Source organism: Festucalex cinctus, chromosome 12, assembly GCF_051991245.1.
Source record: "Festucalex cinctus isolate MCC-2025b chromosome 12, RoL_Fcin_1.0, whole genome shotgun sequence".
Taxonomy (NCBI): domain Eukaryota; kingdom Metazoa; phylum Chordata; class Actinopteri; order Syngnathiformes; family Syngnathidae; genus Festucalex; species Festucalex cinctus.
In genome coordinates, this window is record NC_135422.1 from 7,508,670 (window position 1) to 7,521,944 (window position 13,275).

At 39.3% G+C, this 13,275-nt stretch overlaps 1 long non-coding RNA gene across 1 annotated transcript; it reads right to left on the reverse strand.

The window, feature by feature from the left end:
* Positions 1–1,301: 1,301 nt before the first annotated feature.
* LOC144031966 (uncharacterized) lies at positions 1,302–2,616 on the reverse strand. Its single transcript, XR_013287641.1, has 3 exons — positions 2,387–2,616; positions 1,717–1,945; positions 1,302–1,445 (listed from the first exon to the last, which is right to left on the reverse strand). It is a non-coding gene; the product is annotated as an uncharacterized LOC144031966 (long non-coding RNA).
* Positions 2,617–13,275: the final 10,659 nt, after the last annotated feature.

The window sequence follows — 13,275 nt, forward strand, 5'->3', positions numbered from 1 at the left end:
TTTGTAAGCGGGTGGATACAGAGTGTAAACTTTAACATCGCATCAGAAGAAACGGTTGCTGTTGCACGTAAGTAAACCACATGGTGTTGGTAATTCTGCACACAAAAATGTTGATTTGTTCTCAGGCTTCCTGTTATCATTGTGTTTACATGCACAGCTAGGTTTACCTGATGTGGTTTTTCTAACAATTTTATAACAGGCAAATATGGCAGAGCGTATAAGAATAAAAAGTAACTGCACAGCCTCCCCGTGGCTTAATTAAATTTAATGCTACCCTTTCACTAGTTACATGTTACTTAATCAACTTATTCTAAATGGTTAAGGTTAACCACTCTCAGAGGACGTATTTTTCGTTTCAGTTTCCAGTACAATAAAACGTGTTCATGGTAACTACTGAGCATACTGACAGCTTTTCTTATGATCTCACGGTTAAGGAGGCTGTCACAACACCCAATTTCTGTCTGGTGCCAGATGGCAACAATTCCCATCACTTGTCACGACAACACCAATATTATTACCAGGTATGTATGGCTTTACTTTTTGTAGTTTCTTATTTAATTCTATGTTTCATATTTTCATTACAATGTTTGTAATATTTTCAGATTCAGGCACAGATGAGTTTAACTGGACGGACTTCTGCGACTTTGTGGTGTGGACAAAGTGTGATTGAGCGAGTCCACCCAGATCGCTCGTTTTGGCCAGTTGGAAAAGCCAGAGTTTTTTTTTCCCAAAATCCCCTCCTTACCTGAACTGCTCGGGAGAGCATTTACTAGATCAGCAGTGGACTTCCAGTGTTCCTGCTCAGCCGCTGTCACCTACCACTTGCTCATGTACTTCAAAGATGCGGAATAAAAGTAGTTTTTTGTGCTGCAGCAGATTGTAAAATCAAATGATATCACTTGAAGTGTGCCAATCTAGACTGCCAAAAGGACAGTAGTTTTGTGACAAGTGTGAAACAAGGATTATTGGGAAAACTGTAACACAGTACTGGTACTTGTCTTACATTAAACAAATTTAAAAGAGAGCAACTTTTTCCTCTGTACATAGCATAATGAAAGTCATTGCGTACCCCATCAACATTACATCATACCGTCATCTCAGGATGGTAGGCAGGCACCTGTGCTAAAATAAACTACATTAATTAACAGTTCAATTTTTAACCCTGAAATGACTACATCTAATCATTATTCACTTCATTTTTTGTGCTTTTAGAAATAATACAGATTTATGCCATTACTTTAAGAGGGACCATATTGCACATTGAGTCAAATCCTGTCATTTGTATTATGTATAGCTTTGTAAACAAACCCAACAATAGAATTTGTATAAACGCTGCCTTTATTAGCGCCAAACAAACAGTCGCATGTTGTCCTCCTCCAATGCTTTGATGCTCGCCTTCGTTTCCATCATGTCATTGGCAATCAAGTCGGTGTGGCATGAGATCCCTAAAGAAAAAAATAAAGAAAAAATCACAAAAAAATACGGTACCAGTAATAGGTTTAATATAGTAAAGTAGTATAGTTTTTTTGTCAGTGTAAAAGAAATGTACACATTTTGTTGCATTTTTTAATGTATGAACATTGCTACAGGCAAATACTTATTTCTATAAACACTTCCAAATGTCTCTAAAATATAAGGTGCGTGTACACACACAAACAAACACATACATTCACTCATGCATACAATATATCATGTAATGAATTCTGAGTGGCATACCAGAGTCAATGATGTCAGCAGTACTTGAGGGTACAGGTTACTGGAGCCATCTGGCTGCATAACTGCAACAATCTGCCACTTCGAGTCGTCTTTTCTTTGCTTGTCTCTCCTGTGCACGTTCATATCTTGGCACCGACTGGGCTGAGACATAGATGTTGTAACTTGGGACCCAACTTTAATGTTGGAGCCCAGTCGGGATGATTGGACAGAAAAACGGGCGCAGGGCGACCTGTTAAAATAAACAAATATATAAACAAATAAAATATGGAAAGACTGGTTATTTTGCCGCAGTAGGGTGGCCGTGAATAAGTTCTTCAGCATGATGTGTAGGCTACCGGGGGTCTGTTTTCTTGCATCACCCCCGGGGGTCTGTTTTCTTGCATCAGCCCCTTCTGTCTCTTTTTTTTCCAAGTTTACATTTTGCCACCAAAAAAACATGTTATCGGCATTAAAAGCCCAAGACTAATCAATCCAATTTCAGCAGTAAACACTTTGCACTGGCACTACTTGGGTGAAAATGTTCGATGTTAGCTTTCGGCTAACGTCCGCTAGCCAGCTTGTACTACCGAACTTGCTTGCTCATGAATCCAAAACATAAGCAACTTGCCCATATATGGGCGGTCGAAACGTTATTAATCCTCATGCATTAAATAAAGGTAAACAAGCTTACCGCTCACAAAGTGATCGCTGCACACACGAGCCCAAAGTAACGACTTCCCTCCGGAGTCCGCACTCCTCTGTCTCCAGGCCCTGGTTCCTAATTATTTTCGGAATTCGGAAAAAAGACCGACCATTTTCCCCCTTGGCTTTGTTCGAACAGCCAACGATGCAGCAACAATGTACCATTTTAAACGCAGAAAACAAACGTGATAGATACGTGTTAGACCGAATCGCTACGTAAATGGAGGCCACCCAGCATGGCGACTACGAGAAATCCGAGGCGGAAGTGACGACATGTGCAAGCGACCTATACTGAATTGTTCCTCTATTAGCTGTGATCAACAGTAGTTATTTTAATTTAGAATGTTTGTCTTAGCTTAATGTAGTTTAGGTTATCATATTTTAATTTAGCTTGGTTTAGTTTATTTTAGCTTAATTTGTCTTACTTTAGTTTTGCTTCACCCTTGTGGGGAAAAGTGGCTCGGATGGATGGACGGACGGACGGACGGATGGATAGCTTTGCTTAATTTAGCTTAGTTGAATTCATCTTAGTTGAAATTAGCTTATCTTAAGTTAGTTTAGTTTATCTTTGCTTAGTTTAGCTTAGCCTAATTTAGTTTAGTTTAGTTAGTTTATTTGAGCACGGTACGTTCCAGACAATGGATTTAAATAAAATTTTCAGTACATGGTATCACTTACTGTGATCAACAAATAAAAATTAGGGATGTTCGATACCACTTTTTTTTCCAGACCGATACCGATACTCAGACCCTCAGTACTCACCGATACCGATACCAACTGCCGATACCAGTAGTACATTTTGACAAATAAAAAAAAAATCACAAAAAGATATTTTTAAACAAATATATTTACTTTAATTTTGACAAAAAAAAATAGCACAGTCACTCTTCAATAAACACTCAAAATAAAACACAAAAATGCTCTTTTTGTTTAAGATTCACAATTTTGAAGTATTTCCAAACCGGTGAAGTTTTGGTGAAAAACTGCTGCAAGCTAGCGCCACTTACAGGCAAGGAGGACTCACTTAACGTCTTCCCCCTCTGCCATCGGTCGCTTGTACTCGTCTGCGTCACGAGTACTCGATTACTTGAAAAAAAGCTGGTATCGGCCCGATACCGATACCTGGTATCGGTCCTCGCCCATCCCTAATAAAAATATTAAGAATGACACTCGTGAAGTGTCACTAAAGTAATCAGTGGCTAACTTATTGTTATGTTAGCATGACAAGAATGTGATTTTGTCTATGCAATTCAAAAATATTGGATGACAGCGACAGCAGGTTTTTTTGTTTAGTTTTTTCCACAAAGTGAAACGTCACAAAGTGAGACGAGTGTAAGATGAGGAGTCAGAGAGGGCAAGGAGAGTGTTTTTTTTTTTTCTCTTCCAAATTGTGACTACATGCACAACAAGCACCCTCGCCATGCGTCGTTAAAGCCACCTGCACGCACAGAGGGCACGCCGCCACTGTTTCAACGGGCGCGCCGCGCGCACCCCAGCGGGCTTCCAGATAGCGGCTAAAGAGCTTATTTCCCCAAATCTCTTTATCCTTTCTCGAACTGTGAGACGTTGACAGAAAGTCAGTTAACTCTAGCCAGTGGGCAGCTGCATGGGTTTTGCATAATTAATTATTTATACGGAGCCAGACATAGTAATTACCATCCAGATGAATATGATATTCTAATCAGCTAGGCTTTAATTTTAATTGCCCTCCAGCATCTAACTGTCAGTGCTGGCCTGGCTTGATAAAGTAGAGAGTCTCTAAACACCATTAGACATCTGCTCGGAGAGCATCGCCTCCACTACCCAGCATCCCCATCATCCGCCATAAAAATCAATACAGGACCGGGCTGTGTGATCTCCCTCGTTTTTCTATGGAAAGCCATTTTTTGTCAATGACAAAAGCAGAGCAGGGCTTCCAGCGATTTAGTCTGCTCCCTGGTGATTGATGAGGCCTTTAGGATTTGCTATTCTTTTTTCTTCCTTGCCTTTCTTTTTTTTTTTTTGGTGAGAATTTTGGAGTCTCATCTCAATGTACCATATGGAAGAGCTTATCAGGCTTCAGATTCTCTTTTTTTCCTCTTTTCAATAAACTGCCTCTTCATACTGGACGTTTGTAAAATAGACATTATCTGTCAAGAAAGGGGAATAGGGCTACAATAAACTAAAACATAAATACTTTTGTTTTAGGTCAAATTATTATTATTATTTTGTTTTCATTTAGCCACTGAATAATTCTGGCACATCTACCGATGCCTTGCTCATTTCCTTAGGCCCAATAGCAGATCAGGCACTATTGTAGAATGCAAGCAATCAAAAATGTTGAGAAATGAGGGCAATTAATTGAATGGCACTTTTTTTTTCTTTTTTTTTTATAAAGATTTATTTAACATCCAACAATATACATACATCAACTCAAAACAATCAACCATCTCTGTTTTTTTTTTTCAATAACTGTGGAAAGAGCAAATAAAAAAGAAAAAAAAAAAGAGAAAAAACAAAAAAAACACCCACCCCAGAATGGTATACCACATTGTCGCAAACACAGTCAGACTTTACTGTACCATAACACCATCCTGCAACATGCTGTTTATGCAACTCCAACAAGTTTATTCTGAATTTAGCTTTTTAATATTTAAGGTTGCTGCGCCATCAAATTGCTCAATGCCTAAAATCACAATTATTTTCATGACTTTTAGGTGTTTTTTGTCACGTTTCTTTTTTTATTATTAAACAGTTTAAAGCCAGATAATAATTTGGACAATGTTTACTGGTAAATATAAAATACTATCCAATATTGTCAATGTTTTTTTTCTGAAATAAAGCACAAATCACTGGAAATAGTTTTTTCCCCACCACATTTTGTTCGGAATCTACCATATTAATGACAAAAAACAAAATGTAAATAAGTTCAAAATTCTCACTACACAACAAATATTAACAAAGGAAATTAACAAACCAATTATTTTGCACGGTGCTGAGTGGTTAGCACGTCCGCTTCCTAGTACTGAGGACTCGGGTTCGAGTCCAGGCTCCGGCCTTCCTGGGTGGAGTTTGCATATTCTCCCCATTCTCCGGGTACTCCGGTCTCCTCCCACATTCCAAAGACGTGCATGGCAGGTTATTGGAGTGCTCCGAATTGTCCCTAGGTGTGCTTGTGAGTGTGGATGGTTGTTCGTCTCTGTGTGCCCTGCGATTGGCTGGCAACCAGTCCAGGGTGTACTCCGCCTATTGCCCGAAGCCAGCTGGGATAGGCTCCAGCACCACCGCGACCCTTGTGAGGAGCAAACGGTTAAGAAAATGGATGGATGTTTTCAACAAAAAATATTAATAAAGCAAATTATCAAACCAATTATTTTGCAAGTACATGTTTTCAACAACAAATATTAATTAAGAAAATGATCAAACCAATTATTTTGCAAGTGCAACATGTTTTCAACAACTAATATTAATAAAGAAAATGAACAAAGCAATTATTTTGTTGTGTTATTTTATGTATTCAGGGGATCCGATGCAAAAAACAAAACATTACAACCAGAAGCTTTTTTTTTTTTTTTTTTTTATTTGCTGTAAAACATACAAACATGGCAACAATCAAACATTTTGCCAAGAGAACAGTAGTCTACAAAAAGAAAATTAATAGAGTCAAACAGAATGTCACATACAATTGTAAATTACATACACAAAATAAAATAAAATAAAACATAAATGACATTACAAAAAATGAAATCAGAATATTCAACTCAACACAAGAGGTAATTTCTTCAAAATATATATAATTTGTACTTTAGGCCTTTTGCACTGCTAAGTCACATGACAGACAAAGCACAGGAGGGGAGGGGAGTTGGAGGGGATGATGGGCGGGGCCAAACTGTCCCTGCTTGGCGCTGACAGAAAAATTGCCGTGTCCGTCAACCTGGCTGTCACCTGTTTGATCAAACCACCGGGGTGCATTTATGCCGAAACTGAAACTGTATTGGCTCTCATTGCGCTAGTCTCGATCCAATATTAGTACTCGGCATCCACATTATTGATATTGGGATGGTTTGTATGTTAAAATTAGTGTTGTTCCGATACCGATACTGGTATCGGCTGAGGTGCCGATACTGCATAAAAACAGTGGTATCGGTATCGGTGACTACTCACAAGTAACATGCCGATAGCATTAATTCCAACGCTAATATAGGATTTTGGATGCAGCATCTTGTGTCTTGCTTGTGCACAACACTCACTGCATGCCGATCTAAGATATCCTATTGGCCCTTGAATGCTCTGAACCAATGGCAGGACAGCTTTTTCATGTTGAGGAAAAAAAAAACTTAAGTATCGGTATGGTATCGGTATCGGCCGATACTGCAAAGCTGGGTATTGGTATCGGTATCGGGAGCCAAAAACGGTATCGGAACAACACTAGTTAAAATGAAAGACTTCCTTGACACAATCGGGAATGACGAGGGTACTTTACATGGAATTTACTCATTTTAGCGCCCTTGTTTCTTGTTTGATTGAAACTCTGACTTTTCAGAAAAGTAAATGAAAAGTAATTGAAGGCACTTGTTGGAGTCCTTGGCTCTCATCCAAGGCAACCATTGTTCCTCATTATCATTGTGCATTCACCGAGCAAAGCAACACACTTCCCTGCTTCTCGGCTTGGCTCAAGGTGTTTTGATCTCCACACATTGCCAAGAAGGTCTTCACATGTCTAGCTCTCCACACGCCCAAAGTTTGAATTTCATTAAAGAGTCTTTCTGCTCCCTCGGCTGCGAGGAACAAAGCATGAGCCGGACTCAATGGTAATCCTGCCTGCGAGGCGCCGGTGTCAAAGGTCGCTCGTCGCCAGCTGATGAATCCTGTGGTCGGGGTTGGAAAAGGGGATGGAGAGACGTAGGGGGGTGGGGAGGCAGAGGGGCTTCTGCTCAGGTTATCCGGGGAGAATCTAATGAGGAGGATTGGAGGAGAAGAGGAGCCACGCTGCTGAGGCTGAGCTGCGGGAAAACTTCAATACAGAAAGCAGCAGCAGAGAGGAGGGAGAAAAAAAAAACATGAAAAAGTAAGAGAGCCAGACGTAAGGCGCAATCAGAGGTTGCAATCTGTGCTGTTGTGTGAGAGCCACTTAGCGCCTCAGGACAAGCCCTCGGCTAATAAAGCTAAAAGTTGCTGGATGCTCTGACCTTGCTTTGGAAAGCAAAACCCCTAACAAGGACATGGTGCATAGCCAGGAAAAACTTTTTCTCCAGAGTCAAACACTTGTTCTTTGCATGGTTCATACACTCTCCTTTCATTATAGCTGAGAGAGCGAGCGAGCGAGCGACTAAGTAACTAGCTAAGTAAAACGAACTGTTACATTAAAAGGAGGGATTAGACGGTGTCGGACACGGAAGCTGACTTTTAAAATGTTCTCAGTGCAGGATTAGGAATAGACTGTGAAATGTCTAACTCGATTATATAAGGAGCTTTCATAGTAATGAGATTTCGGAATGCAAGAGCATCAGTCACTTGAGTTTGCTCGGTGTCAAACAAATGCTTTGGAGGCTGTTGCACTTGGAAAGAGAAAATGTTGAAGAGGGGTCATGATGGATCTGTCTTTAAACACTACAAAAGTCCATCGTCTCGTAGAACGGCAATGTTTGGATTAGCTCGTCGCTCGGCCTCCTCAAAGCTTTGATTGGACATGAAAGTGCGCACCGAGTTTCATTAAAGCGGAGTCGTTGGGGTTCATCCACAATGACCCGTTCCTTACGTTTCATTAAATGACTCATTATCTCCCTGTATGTGAATTCGCTGAAACCGAACGCACCTTATTTATGGAAGATGACCGAAAAGTCCCAAGACAATAAATTGATTCAGCATGTGGAAATCGTGATGATAACATATTCCGCCAATTCAGGGGGCATCCATTAATCAGTGCGATATTTGTATCGTGGCTTTTTCCGTTCCACTTAAATCTCTGAAGTCATTGCTTTTGGCTGCACCGGTTCATTACCGGGGTGAGGTGGATGATGGAGGTGCTTGCGTTGCAGCAGCAGGGCCTCATCAAGCTAAAACTTCTTGAAGTCGCTTTTGAGTCCCTGGAGGTGAAAGGAAAAGTCTGTCACTGTAGATAATTTGAGTTCAGGTGGTGCCGGACTAATCTGAGTTATTATTTCCAGTCAAATAATTATTACACTGATATCTAAATGACAACTGATATATGATTTGCTAAATATTATTTGCTATATGATAGCAACATCAGTATTTGTGAGAGTGACACCTTTTTTTTTTTTCACTCACTCACTCACTCACAGAATCTTATGTGTGTGAATGAGTGAGTGAAGAAAAAAAAAATCCGTGCGTGCTTTCAAATTGCCGCGGGAGTGACGTCACGCAGCTGACACGTTCGCCCGGCCCCGTTTGCGACACGCCACCGCCCCGCTCTGCGATTGGCTGGAGGGTTGTAAACACTGTCTTTCCACTGAAACGTCCCACTGTTTACAAAACAAACACAAAATGACAAAATACAGGCTGGGGGGGGGGGGGGGGGGGGGGGGGGTTAGGACGAAATTACCACAAAAGATTAACAAAAAACAGATGTGTAGACTGAGAGAAAGTTAAAGTGTGTACATCCTGTATTTAAAAAGTGCATTTTCCTGAGTGAATCCGGCAAACAGCCCCTTTAATAACACAATGCCCAAAAAAAGGATCACATGGTAGTATGGATTCACACTCACACCAGAATAGTAAACCGTAGGAAGCACACAAATTTATAAACAATGTACGTTATGAATGTTGAATTTTACCATTGCAACTTTAATAGTTCAATTTGCCAAATAAATAAGGATGCCTCTAATTAGATGTCTTTAAAATAAAAAAAACAAGAAGCAGTAGTCAGTGTCTGCTAAATGTAACTATTCAAGTAACTTGTAATTTAATACAGTTACTTTTTAAATAAAGTAATCAGTAAAGCAAGGAAACTGTGGCAACCTTGTTGATTTCATAAGATGACTGGGATTAGAGTTTGGCTTCTCCATGGGATCAGTATTAACTCATTCACTCCCAAAAACATATTTATACGTTTTTTAGGTTTTTGTATGCTAGAGTCTTTGTATGAAGGCTTTGATGCAGTTTCTGACCTGAAGCGGTTGCTTAAAGCGATGGTACTTATTAAAAAAAAAAAAAAAAAAAAAAAAAAAAAAAAAAAAAAAAAACGGCCAGCAGGTGGCAGCAAAGTATAAGAGATCAACGAGGTCCATGTTGCAACAAGCTCTTTTTCCCAGTATTTTCAACAGGTTTGTGAATAATGATGAAACTTAGCTATTTCTAATGCTAATTGCTACAGAACATAAAAAAAATATACCGTACTTTTTTTTTTTTTTTTTTTTTTTTTTTCCTGATGAAAGAAGAGACACATTTTTCTTTTGGTCGGTTCCATGTTTTGATAGCAATAGAACATGAAAATGGCTGGGAGTGAATGAGTTAATAACATCCTGCACAAACCATTTCAATGAGATAGCTTGAGCCTGCCATATTTATTTATGAATCACTACCTGTTGTGGGATGGACAAAGACCAGGAGGGAGAAAGCATCAGTGAAGCAAGTGACCACACGGCTGTGAATCCGCGTGTATTGCCTTACCATGTGTGTCACACTTTGTTTCTCTGAGACCTTTAACACAGCCTAGTGCACATGCCAGAGCAAATCCGTGTGAATTGGCCTGGTGCTCCAACATGAATCTGAGGCAGGGGTGACCAGCCGGTCTAAATGAAGCCCTCAGAGACCACTCACCCATAGAAACAAAACCTTGGCAGGGGGAGCTGCAGGGACTAGAAATAGGCTGCATGGAGGGTACGGCTGCAACATATGAGCAAAAAGACGAGGAGAAGAGTCAACATGTAGACTTAAATATGCACTTGAACATTCATTTCCATAGTGCAGATAATGTAAATAGACTGCTAATAAAATACTCCACAAATGAAGACATCAACATGCACACTGTCTCACAATTTTACAGATAATATTCTAGTCATAGTGGAAACTAGGAGGTATATTATGCGATTTTTCCACACATTTGATTTCCCAGATGTCTTAAAATATTAAGAGCAGCTGGTTCAGTGTGTGAATCCTGAGCAAAATATGGCTGTTGGAGAAAGTATTGCAAGTACGACCCAGAGCAAGAGGAGGCTCCTAAACAAGCTGGAGAGTCAAAATTTGCACCAGGATGTTTCTGAATGCTTCCTTGTGAACATGGGTGCAGTTGGCACCTGGGATGGGGGTGGGGCACGTCCCCTCCACTTTCGGCAAAAACATCTCAGTTGAAACAGAGGACTTGTTCCTCTTCCATTGGGATGGGCATGGAGCCTGAACAGCGTATGTTGTGCTACAATACTGTACTCTAATGTTTATGTTACACAAAAATGTTGGAATTTGTACCTCTGAGTCAGTTTTTAAAAATATTTTTAAAAATCAATTTTTAATCTTTACCAGCATTCTCATTCATTTTTGTTAATTAAAAAGCATTTATAACTATTTTTTTTCATTTTTTAATTTTTATTTTTAATTTAATTTTTTTTTATTTTTATTATTGCCGGATTCATAATATAGTACTGCCTTTTTTTTCCTTTTTTTTTTTTTTAAGAAATATGTACTTTTTTCTTTTTTCTTTTTTTGGACACAGAAGCATTCTGGGAAAATGAAGCTTCATGAAGCACTTGCAATATTTTTTACTCCTCTAGATGGTGCTGTTCATTTAAATATGAAGGTTAGTGCAATGGAAAGTGATTACATTTCCACTGCAGCTTGAAACCAAGAGTGCCATCTAGGGGAAAAAAAAATATCATGTGCTTCATGAAAGTTTCATGAAGCTTCATTTGTGTCCATCCATCAGTAATTAGGCTTGATTGTGTTCCGAATAGTTCAAAACTAGTTTATCTCTTTTTGTTTCTACTTATTTTCTTTCTCTTTTTCTTTTTAACTCCCTATTGCTGCTTTTAGGGGAGCTACTGATTACTAATCATTTGTCATTAGCATACGATGATAAGTCTAATGTGCCTGCTGGCTAATCCTCTTTGCCGCTCAATGCTGGATAACAAACCATTTTTAGCTTTTAATCCATTAATGAAATTTGTTTGCTCATTGACATGTATCATAAGCATAATTATAGGGATGAATTTATCATTTCCAGCTATGTGAAATGATTTGTATTTTACACAAGGAATTTGCTTATAGGACTTGGAGACAGTGCTGTGTCATTAATTAATATGATTTTTTATTTTTTTTTTACATATTGGCTACAGTGCAAAACACATTCTTGAGGCTGCATTAATGAGACATAAAAGTGCACGTTCCAAATATGAACACTTTGCTGTGGTTTGCATGTCATGTTAAAAAGAGGGAAGCCGTCTCATGATTTATGCATACGGTGGCCCATTACGGTGGCATCTCGCACGCAGGGCGGGCAAAGGTGCACCGGTGCAAGCGTTCCAAATTACATCGCCGGGACCTTCAGCTGACACCCTCAATTCAAGTTGAATTTTACTGGTCAGCGCTTTGAAATCATTACCGTTGTTTAGTGCCTAATGCACACATTAACTCATTCACTGCCAGCCCAGTAAAAATGGATCTTTGACGTAGGGCTGCTCGATTATGGAGAAAAAATAATAATCGTGATTTTTTTTTTTGGCAATAGTTGAAATCACGATTATTCAAACGGTTATGTTTATGTTTTAGCACAAAACAAGAAAATGTTTAAGCGTTTAAAATATATTAGGACCAAATTAGGAAAAAAAATAAAAAAATAGAAACACTATAAGTAAGTTTTGGAGCAAAAAGAATTTATGATAATATATATTTATTTATGTTGGCAAAAACGTGAAAGTTGGAGTGCAGCATATGCACTGTGCAGTAGGGCAATATTTTTTGTATTTTTTGGTATAAAACAAGAACATTTTTAAACGTAAAAAACAAATAAAAAAAAGACAAATAAAATTATTTGAAACACTATATTTACGCAAGTTATTTTTGGATGAAACAAAATTCATCAAATAATTTTAAAATAAAAAAAAAGTTGCAAATGTATAAATTTAAACAACTCAATAATCTTTTTACTTTGCGATTATGCTGATTTTGTAATTGTGGAGTGTAATCATTGAAATTATAATTTAATTTTGATTAATTGCACAGCCCTACTTTGACGTGTATAGCCGTCAATGGCACTGAATGAGTTAATTATGCATGAGAAAAATGTAGCCAGATATAGACCTTTACATCATTTCTAGCTATCTATTGTTGAGGATTTTCCACGATATGGACCACTGACAATCGTCCTCATTTTGGAAAATGTGTTTCTCCAGAGTCGTCCCTTGTGTGTTGATTTAGAAAAACAGCGCTGGCTTTGTGATACGGGGCGATCTTTTGGCACTTATTTCTGGCGCCGGAGATTTGTGAAGGAGGCGGCTCAGTGGCTGCGGATCACAAACACAAGTAGTCATCGCACACAAACCACTGTCAGCTCTCATCACTCCCCGAGACCCCGAGGGCCGGCATGTGCATGTGAGCGAGGTGCATACTTTGCGCGCCTCCGTCCTGATAGCCACCCTTGAGGCACCTTTCATCCGGAGATGTGCTATCTGCTATTTTCAGCAGCGCTGCAACCATCAAGCAGCACTAGATTGGAGGAAGTGAGAGTGGCGGCAAATAAATCGGCGGTTCCGCAAGCATTTCCCTCGCACCTATTACAGTACTCCGACTGACCAGTCGGGAAGTTAATGGATGGTTTCCACTGCAGTGACTCCTGGGAAACACACCGGGAAAAACAAACACGTTCCATGCATTTGGATTTTTGTTTGAAAACCACATGCGGAGCTGATTGGTGAGGAAATAGAGACAGGGCTGGACTGGCCATCTAGC